This window comes from Sarcophilus harrisii, chromosome 3 (assembly GCF_902635505.1).
Source record: "Sarcophilus harrisii chromosome 3, mSarHar1.11, whole genome shotgun sequence".
Classification (NCBI taxonomy): Eukaryota; Metazoa; Chordata; class Mammalia; order Dasyuromorphia; family Dasyuridae; genus Sarcophilus; species Sarcophilus harrisii.
In genome coordinates this window covers 445969776-445983848 of record NC_045428.1, presented here as the reverse complement: position 1 = coordinate 445983848, position 14073 = coordinate 445969776, and positions in this window count along the sequence as shown.

The window sequence follows — 14073 nt, the reverse complement described above, 5'->3', positions numbered from 1 at the left end:
TCTATTAAAGACAAGGATAAAACACCATTACAGATTCCTAGGGTTATAAATCTAGAATTGGACAGCATTGTATAGACTAAGAAAATAGCTGTTTCATTTTAAAGACTAAGAAATTGAAACTAACAGAAATTAAGGATCATATAAGAAGTGTCTGAGGCAGGATTTGATCCTAACTATCCTCTTTGTGATGGAGCAATGTGACTTACTAGCTGTATGACCCTGAGCAAGTCCCTCAACCCTGTTTGGCTCAGTTCCTCATCTGTAAAATGAGCTGAACAACTGAAAAACAACAATGTGACTTATGAGGTTTGTTTTCTTAGGTTTCCCCCTTGTGTCTGCATATGACCTTAAGAAAAGTCATGGATCATAAAAAAGGGAAAAGGACCCACATGTGCAAAAATGTTTGTAGCAGCCCTTTTTGTAGTAGTAAGGAACTGGGAACAGAGTGGATGCCCATCAATTGGAGAATGGCTGAATAAATTGTGGTATATGAATGTTGTGGAATATTATTGTTCTATAAGAAACCATCAGTATGATGATTTCAGAGAGACTTGGAGAGATTTACATGAACTGATACTAAGGGAAGTGAATAGAACCAGGATATCATTGTCCACGGCAACAACAAGATTATGTGATGATCAGCTGTGATGGATGTGGCTCTTTTCAACAATGAGATGATTCAGGACAATTCCAATGAACTTGGAAAGAACTGTCTCCATCCAGAAAGAAGACTGCAAGGGACTGAATGTGGATCACAACATAGTCTTTGTACCATTTTTTGTTGTTATTTACTTGCTTTTTTTTCTTGCTTTTTTTCTCATTTTTTTCTTTTTGATTTGATTATTCTTGTACAACATAATAAATGTGGAATATTGTATGTATGTATAGAAGAATTGCACGTTTAACATATATTGGATTGCTTGCTGTCTAAAGAAGGGGGTAGGAGGGAAAGAAGGGAGAAAAAAATTTGGAATACAAGGTTTTGCAAGAGTGAATATTGAAAATTATCTATGTATATGTTTTGAAAATAAAAAGCCTTGATAAAAAAAGAAAATAAAAGAAAATTTAAAATCTGTTATTAAAAAAGAAATGCATTAAAACAAGAACAGAAGAGAGATTTTTAAAAATAAAAAGGAACTTGAGGGTTAAAAAAAATCTTGGTAAGGCTTCATTACAAACAGCTAGACTTTTTCTTGACAGAGAACACAAAGACAGAATGACATCGGTTTTGTATTACAAAGTCAATGATAGCTAACATCCCTGATAACAACTTTATCTTTTCCCTATTCTCTTTGAATTGCCTGAATGAAAGGCCATGGGACTCTCAAAAACTAATATATAAACCACAAGACCTATGAGTTTTTAGGTTGCCTGATGATACCTTTTATTTCATCCCTGCCCCTCAGTCCATATGCATTCTCCTTCAGAAATGGAAACTCTAAATCTGCTCAGGTGATGTTTCTGCCAACAGAGATTCCATGTTGTCCCATGCTTAGTTTCTTTACTTTTACATAGAAATAACAAGGAGTTAAAAGCCAGTGCCTGATTGGTTGAGATCCCTAGTGCAGGGTTATGTTCTTATCTTCTTGCATCATACTACAGTAATCCCTTCCATATCTTGGCTTTCCCCATTGTGGTTTTATGGAAGTGGCAAAGACTTCCAGTGGAGTATACAGAAAGTTTTGAAATTCAGAAATGCATAAAATATATGTATAGTATTGAATAATATCACATATTTTATGTTAAAAATAAATATGCATATATAATTTATATCAGATTGCTTGCTGTCTTGGGGAGAGGGGAAGTAAATGAAGGAGGGAAAAAAATTTGGACAAAAATGAATGTTGATAATATTTTCACCTTTTTTGGTGTTTGCTTACTCGTTTTTTCCTCATATTTTTTTGATCTGATTTTTCCTGTGTAGCTTGATAAATGTGGAAATATTGCACACATTTAATGTATATTGGATCATTTGCTGTCTAGGAGAGAAGGGAAGTGGGGAAGGAGAGAGTAAAATAGGGAACACAAGGTTTTGCAAAGGCGAATGTTGAGAACTATCTTTGCATGTATTTTGAAAAATAAAAAGTTTTTAAAAAAACAAAATAAAAATGAATGCTGAAAACCATCTTTAGATGTAATTGGAAAATTAATATACTATTAGAATAAAATTTATTTTAAAATAATATCACATATTTTATCTTTTAATATGATAATAATGAAGACTTCTTCTCTAATATGAAAGGAAGGCCAAAAATTTTTACATGAATTGTCTAGATCAAGGGAACAATTCTTCTAAACATCTTTCCATATTCTTCACGAACAAGTATTTCTCAAGTGCCTATTATGAACCAAGTATTATGCTAAGGAGCTCACAGTCTAATGGGGAAAATAAGATGCTAACAACTCTGAGCAAATATATAATAAATTGGATATTGTCCAAGAAAGTAAGTACTAAGACTAAGGAGGATTTCTAAGGAGGACTTCAAAGTCTAATAACAGATCATTTCCTCTTTCAAGACACATAATATTAGCTAATTTTACTTAGGGTAATTTATCACTGTTCACAGCTTATAGTATTTAGTTAGTGTGATTTACCACCATTATTTATTAAAATACTACAAAAAAAACTGTATAGCATATAATAAATTCCAAATGGCTCATCTCAGGATTCTCAGAAAATGAAAATTTGGGCTAGTCCTTTTCCATGTTTTGAAACTTTTTGTTTCTGGACTTATGATTTCATTAGTGTAAAGAGTTTCAGATGAAAAACTGCCTCTGCAAATGCAGGGTCTGGAACTTGTTCATCTTAATGACCATAAAGACAATTGATGAAGAGGCTAAGTGACTTGCCTAGGATCACATAGTCAATAAATATTAAAGAAGGAATTTGAAACTAGGATTTTCTGATTCCAAGTCCAACTCTCTATTACTGGATTACATCCACTGTCTGCCTCCTCTACTCCTACAAATGAGATGATGAACACAGCTAGAGGAAGTCTCATAACTGTTCTTCTTACTGGGTATATTTCAAATTCATCTTACCCAATCTCATCTTGGCCCTCATTGAAGTGACGCAGTCCTTTCCTTCCTTCCTAATTGATTCTCTAGATTTTTCCCCACAAAAGTTATTTTAAATTCTTTTTCCTTTGTCAAATTTCCCATGCTTCCATCTCTTTCCTCCAGCTAGAACACTTGCCTCTTACTTTACTGATGAAATTGAGACCATTCAGAATGAGCTGGCTCTTTTTCCATTTTCCCTTGCAAAACTCCTGATATAATTTCTCCTTCTTTCCCCCATCTCTGACAAAGGGATAACTCTTCTTGCTGTGGCCAATCTTTCTATGTATACACTTGATCCTAACCCCTCTTGTCTTCTCTAGAAGATTGGGTCCTCCCAGGAGATCATTATATACTTCAACAAAAATACTATATGACGATCAATTCTGAAGACGTGGCCATCTCCACCAATGAGATGAACCAAATCAGCTCCAATAGAGCAGTAATGAACTGAACCAGCTACACCCAGAGAAAGAACTCTGGGAGATGACTATGAACCACTACATAGAATTCCCAGTCCCTCTATTTTTGTCCACCTGAATTTTTGATTTCCTTCACAGGCTAATTGTACACGATTTCAAAGTCTAATTCTTTTTGTACAGTAAAATTACTGTATGGACACGTATACATATATTGTATTTAACTTATACTTTAACATATTTAACATGTATTGGTCAACCTGCCATCTGAGGGAGGGGATGGGGGGAGTGAGGGGAAAAATTGGAACAAAAGGTTTTGCAATTAATGCTGAAAAATTACTCATGCATACAACTTGTAAATAAAAAGCTATAATAATAAAAAAAAAGAAGATTGGGTCCTCAATCATCTCTGCCTCTCACCTTCCACACTTCCTATCTACTGGTTCTTTACTGTCATCTCCAAATTTTTTCCTCAGACCTTTGCAACCTGGCTTCCAAACTCATCATTCAGTTACAGTTAAAACTTCATAATTGCTAGATCTAATGTTCTTTTCTCAATCCTCACTCTACTTGATCTTTCTGATGCATTTGAATGAATCTGATACTATTGATTACTTTCTCCTCTTGGAGACTCTCTCCTCTTTGTTATTTTTGGACATTATTTTTTTCCCCTGGTTCTCATCCAACCTATCTGACTGCTCCTTCTCAGTCTCTTTGCTGATGTCATTCATATCATATCCCCTAACTGTGGGTGTCCCCCTGGATCTGCTCTCCCCTCTTTTCTTCTTCCTCTATCACTAGTTTCCCATGGACTTAACCATCAATTATATGCAGATGATCCACACATACACACATATGCATGTATATTGACAAATGCATAACACACACATATATATACAAAGATAAAAATGTATCTCTCTCTCTCTCTCTCTCTCTCTCTCTCTCTCTCTCTCTCTCTCTCTCCTAGCTATCTCCAGTCTTTTCTCTAAACTGCATTCCCACCTCACCAATTGCTATTGGACATTTCAAACTAGACATCCTGGAGTTATCTCATATTTAAAGTGTTCAAAACCAAATTTGTTATCTTTCCGCAAAAATTCTTATCTAGTTAACAAGTCAACAAACATTTTTAAGCTCATACTATTCATACTATACTTTCCCCATTTATATCAACGGCATAATCATCCTTTCAATCACTCATGTTAAAATCTGAGCATTTTCCATGGCTTTTCATTCTCTCTCACCCTCTGTATCTAATCAGTTGCCAAATCATACCATCCATAGTAATCTTTGTATGTGATCTCTTTTCTCTTCTCACAGCTACCATTGCCCTTCGGCCCTCTTCACCTTTTCACATCTCATTGGTCATGAAGGTCCTTTATAGCCTTTTAAAGGCAGCACCAGCAACAGAATCTTGCTCTGTCCTTGGTAAACCTGTCTCACTTTTGTGCTATAGAAGATAAGAGTAGTGAGGGCATATATGATTTTTTAAATTATAGCTTTTTATATGCATGGATAATTTTACAGCATTGACAATTGCCAAACCTTTTGTTCCAATTTTTCCCCTCCTTCCCCCCACTTCCTCCCCCAGTGGCAAGTTGACCAATACATGTTAAGTATGTTAAAGTATAAATTAAATACAATATAAGCATACATGTCCAAACAGTTATTTTGCTGTACAAAAAGAATTAGACGTTGAAATCGTGTACAATTAACCTGTGAAGAAAATAAAAAATGCAGACAGGCAAAAATATAGGGATTAGGAATTCTATGTAATGGTTCATAGTCATCTCCCAGAGTTCTTTCGCTAGGTATAGCTGGTTCAGTTCATCACTGCTCTGTTGGAACTGATTTGGTTTATCACATTGCTGAAGAGAGCCACGTCCATCAGAATTGATCATCATATAGTCTTGTTGTTGAAGTATATAATGATCTCCTGGTCGTGCTCATTTCACTCAGCATCAGTTCATGTAAGTCTCTCCAGACCTTTCTGAAATCATCCTTTTGGTCATTTCTTATCAAATAATAATATTCCATAATATTCATATACCACAGTTTATTCAGCCATTCTCCAACTGATGAGCATCCACCCAGTTTCCAGTTTCTGGCCACTACAAAGAGACCTGCCACAAACATTCATGCACATACAGGTCCCTTTCCCTTCTTTAAGATCTCTTTGGGATATAAGCTCAGTAGTTACACTAGTGGATGAAAGGGTGGCATACATGATTTTTATGAAGCAGCTTCTGCACATTTAAGATTGGGATCTCCCTCGTCAGGTTTTGTGCTGGTAAATGTTTAACAATCAGCAGTCCAAAAAAAAGTGCATAAAAGACACCCTTTTTAGTTTAATCTGTATTATTAAGATTTTCTCCATCACTTTCTTGAGTCTAAAGAATCTATAAAACAACAAATCAAGCTGTAGTTTGCAATGAAAATTTAAGAATTAGCTTTCAAGAGTTGATGCCAGCTGGCTCCGTCCTTTGATGGATCACTGCCCCCATCCTTTGCTCAAAATCAGGCTCTGAAGAATATCGTTTTTGTATATCCTTCTTCTCTCTAGTTACTAACAGATCCAAGTCACAAGAGAGAGTATAAAGTATCCATACCTATTTATCTTGACTTTAGGGGAGCATAAAAAGGTCTGGGTTTAGGGAATGAGATTAGCCCAAAAGTATAACTTCCATGGGAGGGAAGTATTTTCTTCACAGCAGGACTATCCTAGGAGGAGCACCCCCACTGGGGGTTCACTCAGACTGGATCTCAGACTGGATTGGCAAGTTGGGTCATTAGAATGTGACTAAAGCCAGATTACACATCCCTAAAGACTGGAAGTATTGAATTCTTTCCCAACTTGATTAAGTAAATTGTCCCTTTGATTAACTAATTCAATAGAAGTGTCCAAGAATTGTTCAAACCTAGTTTACATATTTAATTCATTGGTCAATTCAAAGAAATCTTTTCACTTGTTAAATGTATTAGGGCTCAGAATGTCTTCTTAGCTAAATTAATTGTGAGTTGTTCCACAAGACACACCCCTCTTATACCATGAAGAATGCTTATGGAATTGGAATCTATTGAATTAAATGACCTATACCATCTCACCCTACATGGGACATGCACTACCATTGTGTTAGGAGGAATATGTTGTCAGCCAGTTGTTATAGTAACAGCCATAACAACATAATCCAAGAGATTCTATGAAAACAAATACCATAGTCAAGTTTTCCATTTGGCTTCCATTAGTCTGATGCAAGGAGCTGTCAAGGGGGTGAATGATAGCAGGACAAGACTGGCTTGGCAGGGCCCAAACTCAGTCCTAAATTTATCTAGGAGGGACCTAGCAGGTCAGAATTCTGGGCCTAAGTAGGAAAATACTTGTTCATAGTCTTATAATTAATATCCTACTAGATATCAGCTAATCCAGGAAGATTTTGGTAGGTTCTATAGGCCTAGGCAGACAAGAAGCAGGTTGGTATATTCTAATCCCAGGGAAAGGGAAGAAAGGGAAATGAAAATTTATATAGAGTCTACAATGTGCTAGACCCTGTGCTAGATATTTTAGGGCAGAAACTGTTTACTATTTGCTTTTTGTGCTGCTTTTGGAGTGATCCAAGACCTTCAGGCAACTAAAGGGAGATCACTAGGTTGATGGAGACAGGGACCAAGATACAGGGATTTTCAACCACTTTTCTAACCCTACTTTTGTCTTTCTGCTGTGGAGAGCAGTCATTCAGGAAGCAGATGAAAACACCTTTCAATGATTGTCAACCAGCAAGTGGTTTTTAAGTGGCTATTATGTGCCAGTCACTGTACTAGGTGCAAAAATAAAACAATTTCTACTTTCAAAGACTTATCTGGGAAAATGATACACACATATATGACTGTTTTTTACTTCACCCTACCATGTTTAAGGTAAATGATAAGATGCTCAATCAATCTCATTCATAGGTCTTAAACTAAGTATGGGAAAATCCTTCAAGTTGTCGTGACATTCCCTTAAGGATCTTGTTCAGATAGGATGAGCAAACTTACCCACATCAATAAGTTAATCTTTAATCTTTTCCTTGTCTGCTCAACGTTTTGCTGCTGCTTACAAATGCATGCATGTGTTTCTCATTCTCAAAAATTTTTTTTAACTTTTAAGAGTTTGTGCAAGCTGTCTCTAGAATACCATTGCCATTTTCCAATAAATATTTCCCCTTCCCTTTTTGTAGCTAAACTCTTTGAGAAGGTTGTCTATAATATGTGTCTATACTTCACTTTTGGATGATTGCATCATTTCACTGGAGCTGCTGTGTCCAGATCTCTTAGTGATCTTAATTGTCAAACCTAGTAGCATGGTTGTCTCACAGATCTGTCCTGGCCCTCTTTTTTTCTTTCTTTCCTGTTCTAACTGTATAAAATCAGTCCAATGGGATAGAATTTGAAGGGAAGGAATGAGGAATTTTTCCCGGGAAGTATTGTTATTTGACCCTCAGTGATGGAAACTGTTAAGTTAAAAGTAGCAAGGAGTCAAATGAAGGCCTTTCTTATGCAGCATCAAATGTGCTATAGTTGAAATTAAAAAAAAAAAGTTCTGAATTGAGAATTGACTAGATCATGGGATTTAGGTATTACTTTTTCTAGTATGACCTTGGTCAAGTGGCCACCTTTTCAGACCTCAATTTCCATATTTTTAAAATGAGGAAATTAGACTAAAAATGATCTTTAGGCTCCTTTCTGTGTCTAGAATTTGAGAGGGGAGTCCATTCATTGTCAGGTTTATAATTATCAGGGGTATAACTTTACAAACTCTCCAAATCCAAAAACCAGTAAGTAAATGAGACATATGGGTCAGTTGTGTCTCCCAATGAGCCTCCCATTCTCCCACATGCAGAATTCTAAATTAGATACTCTATATTTTTATGAACATCTTATGTGCTGTTCATTCATTCATGGTCTGAGTCCCTTTCTGGGAATTTGCTTTTAGAAAATGGTTTCTATCCATTTCTTCATCATGGACCCTTTGGGTATTATTTTTTATAAAATCATGGTGTTTTCATTGTTGAGTTTTTTATTATTATTATAGCTTCTCATTGAATTTCTTTTTCATTTTATGATCTGGTACAAATTTCAGATTTGACCTAAAATAGCTATGTAGGAGCTAGTCTAATAAATGTTGACAACCATGAAAACTCACAACTCAGCATTACTTCCTCCCTTGGAATCTTTCCCTCTCTCTGATAGTACAGTTCCTGATATATAGTAAGTACTCAATACATGTGTATTCACTGAATTAGTCACTGAAGGGAATAATAAATTTCAGTTAGACATTAATGAAAATAAAGATGATATTTTCCCCTTTTTTTTATACTAATGGACCCTCTGAAATCTATCCACAGATCTCTTGAGTCTGTGAACCTCAGGTGAAAAGCTATTTTAAAAAGACAAAAAAGACCTACATCTATAAAGCTTACTCTGGGAAGAAGTTAAATTGGAGATAAACACATTTTTACTTAATTATTATTTTTTCTTCTTCTAAATGCTTAAAAGTCCAAAAGAAATGCCCATGATTGTTAAGGCCCACAGTACCTCCCAGAAGATTGCCTCTGGGGTTCCATAACATTAATTTATAATTACATCTCAAGCAACTTTACCACATTTGATTAGGAAAATAAATTCTTGTTAATAAGGATGTCAGTGTATGCCAATAAATCATTGCTTAATTGTATCAGAGTTTGGGATCTTGGAGGTGGAAGTTTCCAGTAGCTGGGAAAATATAGTGGGAAGAGCATTGGATTTGGAATCTAAGAAACTTGGTGGATTCCAAGACTGGCTCTGGAATGTAGCCACTTATTTGACTATGGGCAAGCTAGTTCATCTCCCGAGCCTTAGTCTCATCTGTGAAATAAGGGTGGATGATTAGATGATCCTTAAAATAGCTCCAGATTCCAGATATAGATAGAAATTAAGCTTGTTAGCTATGTGGCTGTGGATAGTTGGTTTGATCTTCTGAGCCCTTGTTGCCTCATCTATAAAATGGGAATAATGGCTATCCCATAAGGATGCTGTGAGGAAAGTATTTTGAGAACATTGAAAGTGCTACAAATGTGAATTATTATTATAATTATTATGGAGACAGCTAAGATATCATCTACTAGTTTATAATTGTTAGATGGCTCAGTGAGTAGGACACTAGGCCTGGAGTCAAGAAGACCTTAATTCAAATCCAGTGCCATATATTTACTATGTGACCCTGGCAAAGTCATCTAACCTCTCTGCTTAAATTTCCTCAACTGTAAGATGGGGATAACAGCATCTTTGTTTCAGGGTTGCAGTCAAGATTAAAATGAGATAATATTTATAAAATACTTGCATGTAGTAGGTACTTAATAAATGTCTGTTTTTGCTCTCTTCCTTTAGCCTACAAAATCCCAGAAATTTTAAGACTGAGGATAGTACTAGAAGGCACTGCAAAGTTACAGTGATCTATGAAAAATGGTTCTAGAGGGAGATTGTTGAGGTTCAGAAGGGACTTTAAAAGGTTGGGGGTCACAGATTGATGTTATGAGGTTTTTCAAAAGAATTTGCAGGCCTGAACCTATCTCCAAGTCAAAGGGCAAAGTTTATTATAATTGTAGTGCCAATTGAAGAAGGCTAAGTTCCAATAGGATTTAGCAAAGAACCAGGAGCAAGGAGATAAATTTATAGGGAAAAAAATAGAGATCAGGTGCTTCATGTCACTGATATGCCAATTTTATGGTCTAGAGGTAGAAATAAGGAGTTAACTCAGGAATTTGGTTATCATCAACTAACAGATTATGAACCTGACAGTCAGAAATATTTTTAGGACTATCCTAAGGCCTGAAGACTTAGAATCATTGAAAGACAGATTGCTAGAACAATAGGACTCTAAGGTCAAAGAATCTCAGGATTATTGCTATATTTCCCTTAAAAGCTGTACCCCCTTCAAGATCACCAGATCTGAGGTCTACGAACTTGATTTTTAAAAAATAATTTCAAAAATTGTATTTTAATATAGGTGGTTTCCTTTATTCTCTTGTGTATTTTACCTTATGCATTTAAAACATTATTCTGAGAAGATAATAGGTTTCACCAGACTGCCCAAAGGGTCCATGACATACACAAAGATTCAGAATCACATCTATTCTAGAGGAAGAAGGTTTAGTGTCTGAAAACCAGAAGGTTAGAATTAAGATTGACTTTTTCATCAAAAACACTTTGTCTTCCAGGAAGGGAATGGACAATTAAAAGTGATTATTCTGCATCACTCTACTTGATCAATCTTAGGTTTGTAAAGCAAATCTTGATATCTATTTATTCTTAAATTACATATATATTTTTCCCACAACTGAAGGAAGATACAGCGTCACTACTATAGGCCACTGAAGGAGGATCTATCAAACTCCTGTGACTTTTTTAGGTCACAAAGAAACAGATGAATACAAGCTCTATATTTCTTTGTCTCCTCAAAACTATGAATCAGCAGGCAAGGATTTTCTGAGGCAGGATTTTCCGAAGGGCAACCTGCCCTTCTCTCCACCCCCCAGAAATCATATTTTGACCATTAGGCTGTCTAGGGCCCATTGGAAGGCAACTTTATTGAGGCATAGCACTATGAATAAATAATACGTTTTACAATTTGAAGGCTAGTTACTTTTAATTTTGGATTTATGCTGTTTTTTTAAAATAGTGATTTCCTGATCTACCTCCAATGAACAACTCTTTTGTAGCAGAAAAAAGTTATAATTAATTGACAAAATGACTATCTTTCAGGGTGAATGTTACTTTCGTTCCAAGTTTCTTCTCTTTCTACCAAATGGGAGAAAATAATAAAGTTGGCGCATTGGTGATCCATTGTTGTGTAATTTGGAGTTAAAGATATCATTGACAAGAAGCAATATGAAGTATTTTCCAATTTTTTTCTTGTGTACTATTGAAGAATAAAAACATATCCTTAGTTCATTTCACAAATACCAGTAGCTTGCTCACTTTTAGGGGTCAGAACCATCTTCATGGAAGCACCTAAAGCAGATGATAGATTTCTGATTTGTTCTTATATATATCTTGTCAGTCTGTCCTCTTGTTAAAGCTAATCATTATTATATTTCTGAATAGATCCAAATTGCAACCCAATGCAATCTATTTCTTACATTCACAGAAGTTATAGCACATTAGCCAGGCTGCTAACTCAGTCAGCAGCTGGTGTTTCAGGTCTTCCAAGCTATGAGGATGATCTGAAGTGAAGAGTCATTGCTATATATCACCTCAGCTAGTATGTTTTTTTTTCTACTTCTTCTAAATTGCAACATGGATGATGAGTTGGACTTTGAGGAGATTATTATTATTATTATGTTTTTAATATGTTGAAAATATGCCATTTAGAATTTGATTATATATTTCTAGAGATATATAACTGGGAAAAGTAGACTTGTTATGCATCCAACAGTTCTTAGACAACAGATGCAAAAAGGATTTGAAGATTTTGACTCTGACTTACAAAATGGTGGTGCCATCGACAGAAATAAGGACTTGAGAGGAGGGGCAGATTTTGAGGGAAATAGTTGATGGGAATAATTTGGGGCATATTGCATTGAAAAGTGTTAACGTATTGATACAATACAATAAATATTTATTGTGGATCTACTATATGCCTGAGTGTGCTAAGTTTAAATGGAAGCTTTGGGAGGATTTTTATTTACTCAGTCATTCAGCCTTCCAGTTAGAGGAGCAGAGGCAACTGAGGGTATTGATGAGGTAGGAATACCAAAGATGATACAATCTCTATGACGATGACTTTCCAGGTAATGAGCATCTACTGAAAGGTGTGGAGGCAGGACATGATGGTGAATCATATCTAAGGACATAACTTACAAGAAACGAAGGTGTTAGAGGGTGTCAGTAAGTGAACTCTAGACAGTAGTACTGGAGATAAAACTAGGTAATGGTGGATAGAGCTCTCACACCAACTGTATGATGTTGGGGAAAACACTGAATCTCTGCTTCAGTTTCAACTATAAAATGGGGCAAAAAACTGCCTACCTCATAAGGCTGTCATATAAGTCAAATGAGATACCATATATAAAGTGCTTTGTAAAGCTTAAAACTCAATATGAATGCTAATCTTGCAGCATCTACATAAAGATAACAATTAAAGCTACAAGAAGTTGAAAGACTAGAAAGACAAGAAATAGAACCAGGAAAATAGCCTTGTAGGAATAACTATACTAAGAGGGCAAGAATAATTGGAAATGTCAGGGATCTAGGAAGATTATTTTGGAGACAGTTAAATTATAAAGGAATATCACATAAGTCAAAAAATGATGGAGTATCACAGGAAGAATGCCTAAATGCTGAATATGTCAAATGCTATAGAAAGGTTGAGGAGGTCAAGGACTAAATTGCCAAAGACTGAGGTTGGCAATTGGGAACAGAGATGATTCAATTTTGTGGTGGGGATAGAATCTAGATTTGTGGGAGTTAAATTGTTGAGTAATGAGAATGTAGAGGCAGAAAATATAAACCATTCTTTCCGAAATTTCAACAATGAAGGATACTAGAGAGATAAAATGTTCATATAAGAAGATAGCAACTTAGCAACCTTTTGTTTTTTAGGATGAGAAAGTTAGGCATATGTATAGGCCTTTCTGTCTTTTATCCTTTTCCCTGTACCAACTTTTACAACAATATTCTACATTCTATTCCTCCATTTCCATTATGTCCTCCTTTCTCTTCCCTATTTCTCTAATCCTTATAAGCTTTCTTATACTCCCACCATTCTCTAGGAACTGCTATCACAAATGTTATCAATGGCCATCTACTTAAACTATCAATTGCACATGACAATTTTTTTAATCAGTTTTATCTTTTGAAATCACCCTAGTGCTTTTTGAATACTTGTTTCTTTTCCTTAAAACTCTTTTCTTATGGTTTCTATGACACCCCAGCATTTTGAATTTCTTCCTGTCCCTCTAATAGTTCTCTTTTTTCTTATGCTACCTTCTCATGTTTCTATTGCACTCTAAGTGTAGATGTTCTCCAAGATTCTTTCATCAGGCTTTCTTAACATTTCTGCCCTGTAGCAGGGTTTCTGACTTCAAATCCAGTACTCTAATTACTGTTACACCTAGTTTTGTCTCTAGCACCAAAATTTCTACTGAGTTCTAATCTAATCCAGTTAAACATCTCTACTGGGATAGTTCTTGTCCTGGTGATTTTATTCATGCTAACAGGTTCAACTTTCATATTTTAATCAATGGTGCCCGTTTATGTTTTCAGACATATGTCTTATCTCAATTCCATTTCCACATTTTCATTTGCTCACAGGACAGGTCCACTTTGAATGCCTCATCTGACCCTCAAATTCAATGTCTACAAATGAATTTATCATATTCAAACCAGCTCTTCATCCTGATTTCCTTAATTCTATTACTGGCACTACAACTTTCCCAGGTACCCAGACTCAAAACCTAAATATTATTTTTCTTTACTATCTTCTATGTACAATTATATGCTAGCATCCATTTGCCTGCCTGATAAAAAGGACTTTCCAATTATGGAGTCAATGCCATTGGTAATATTTTATGGGTCATAG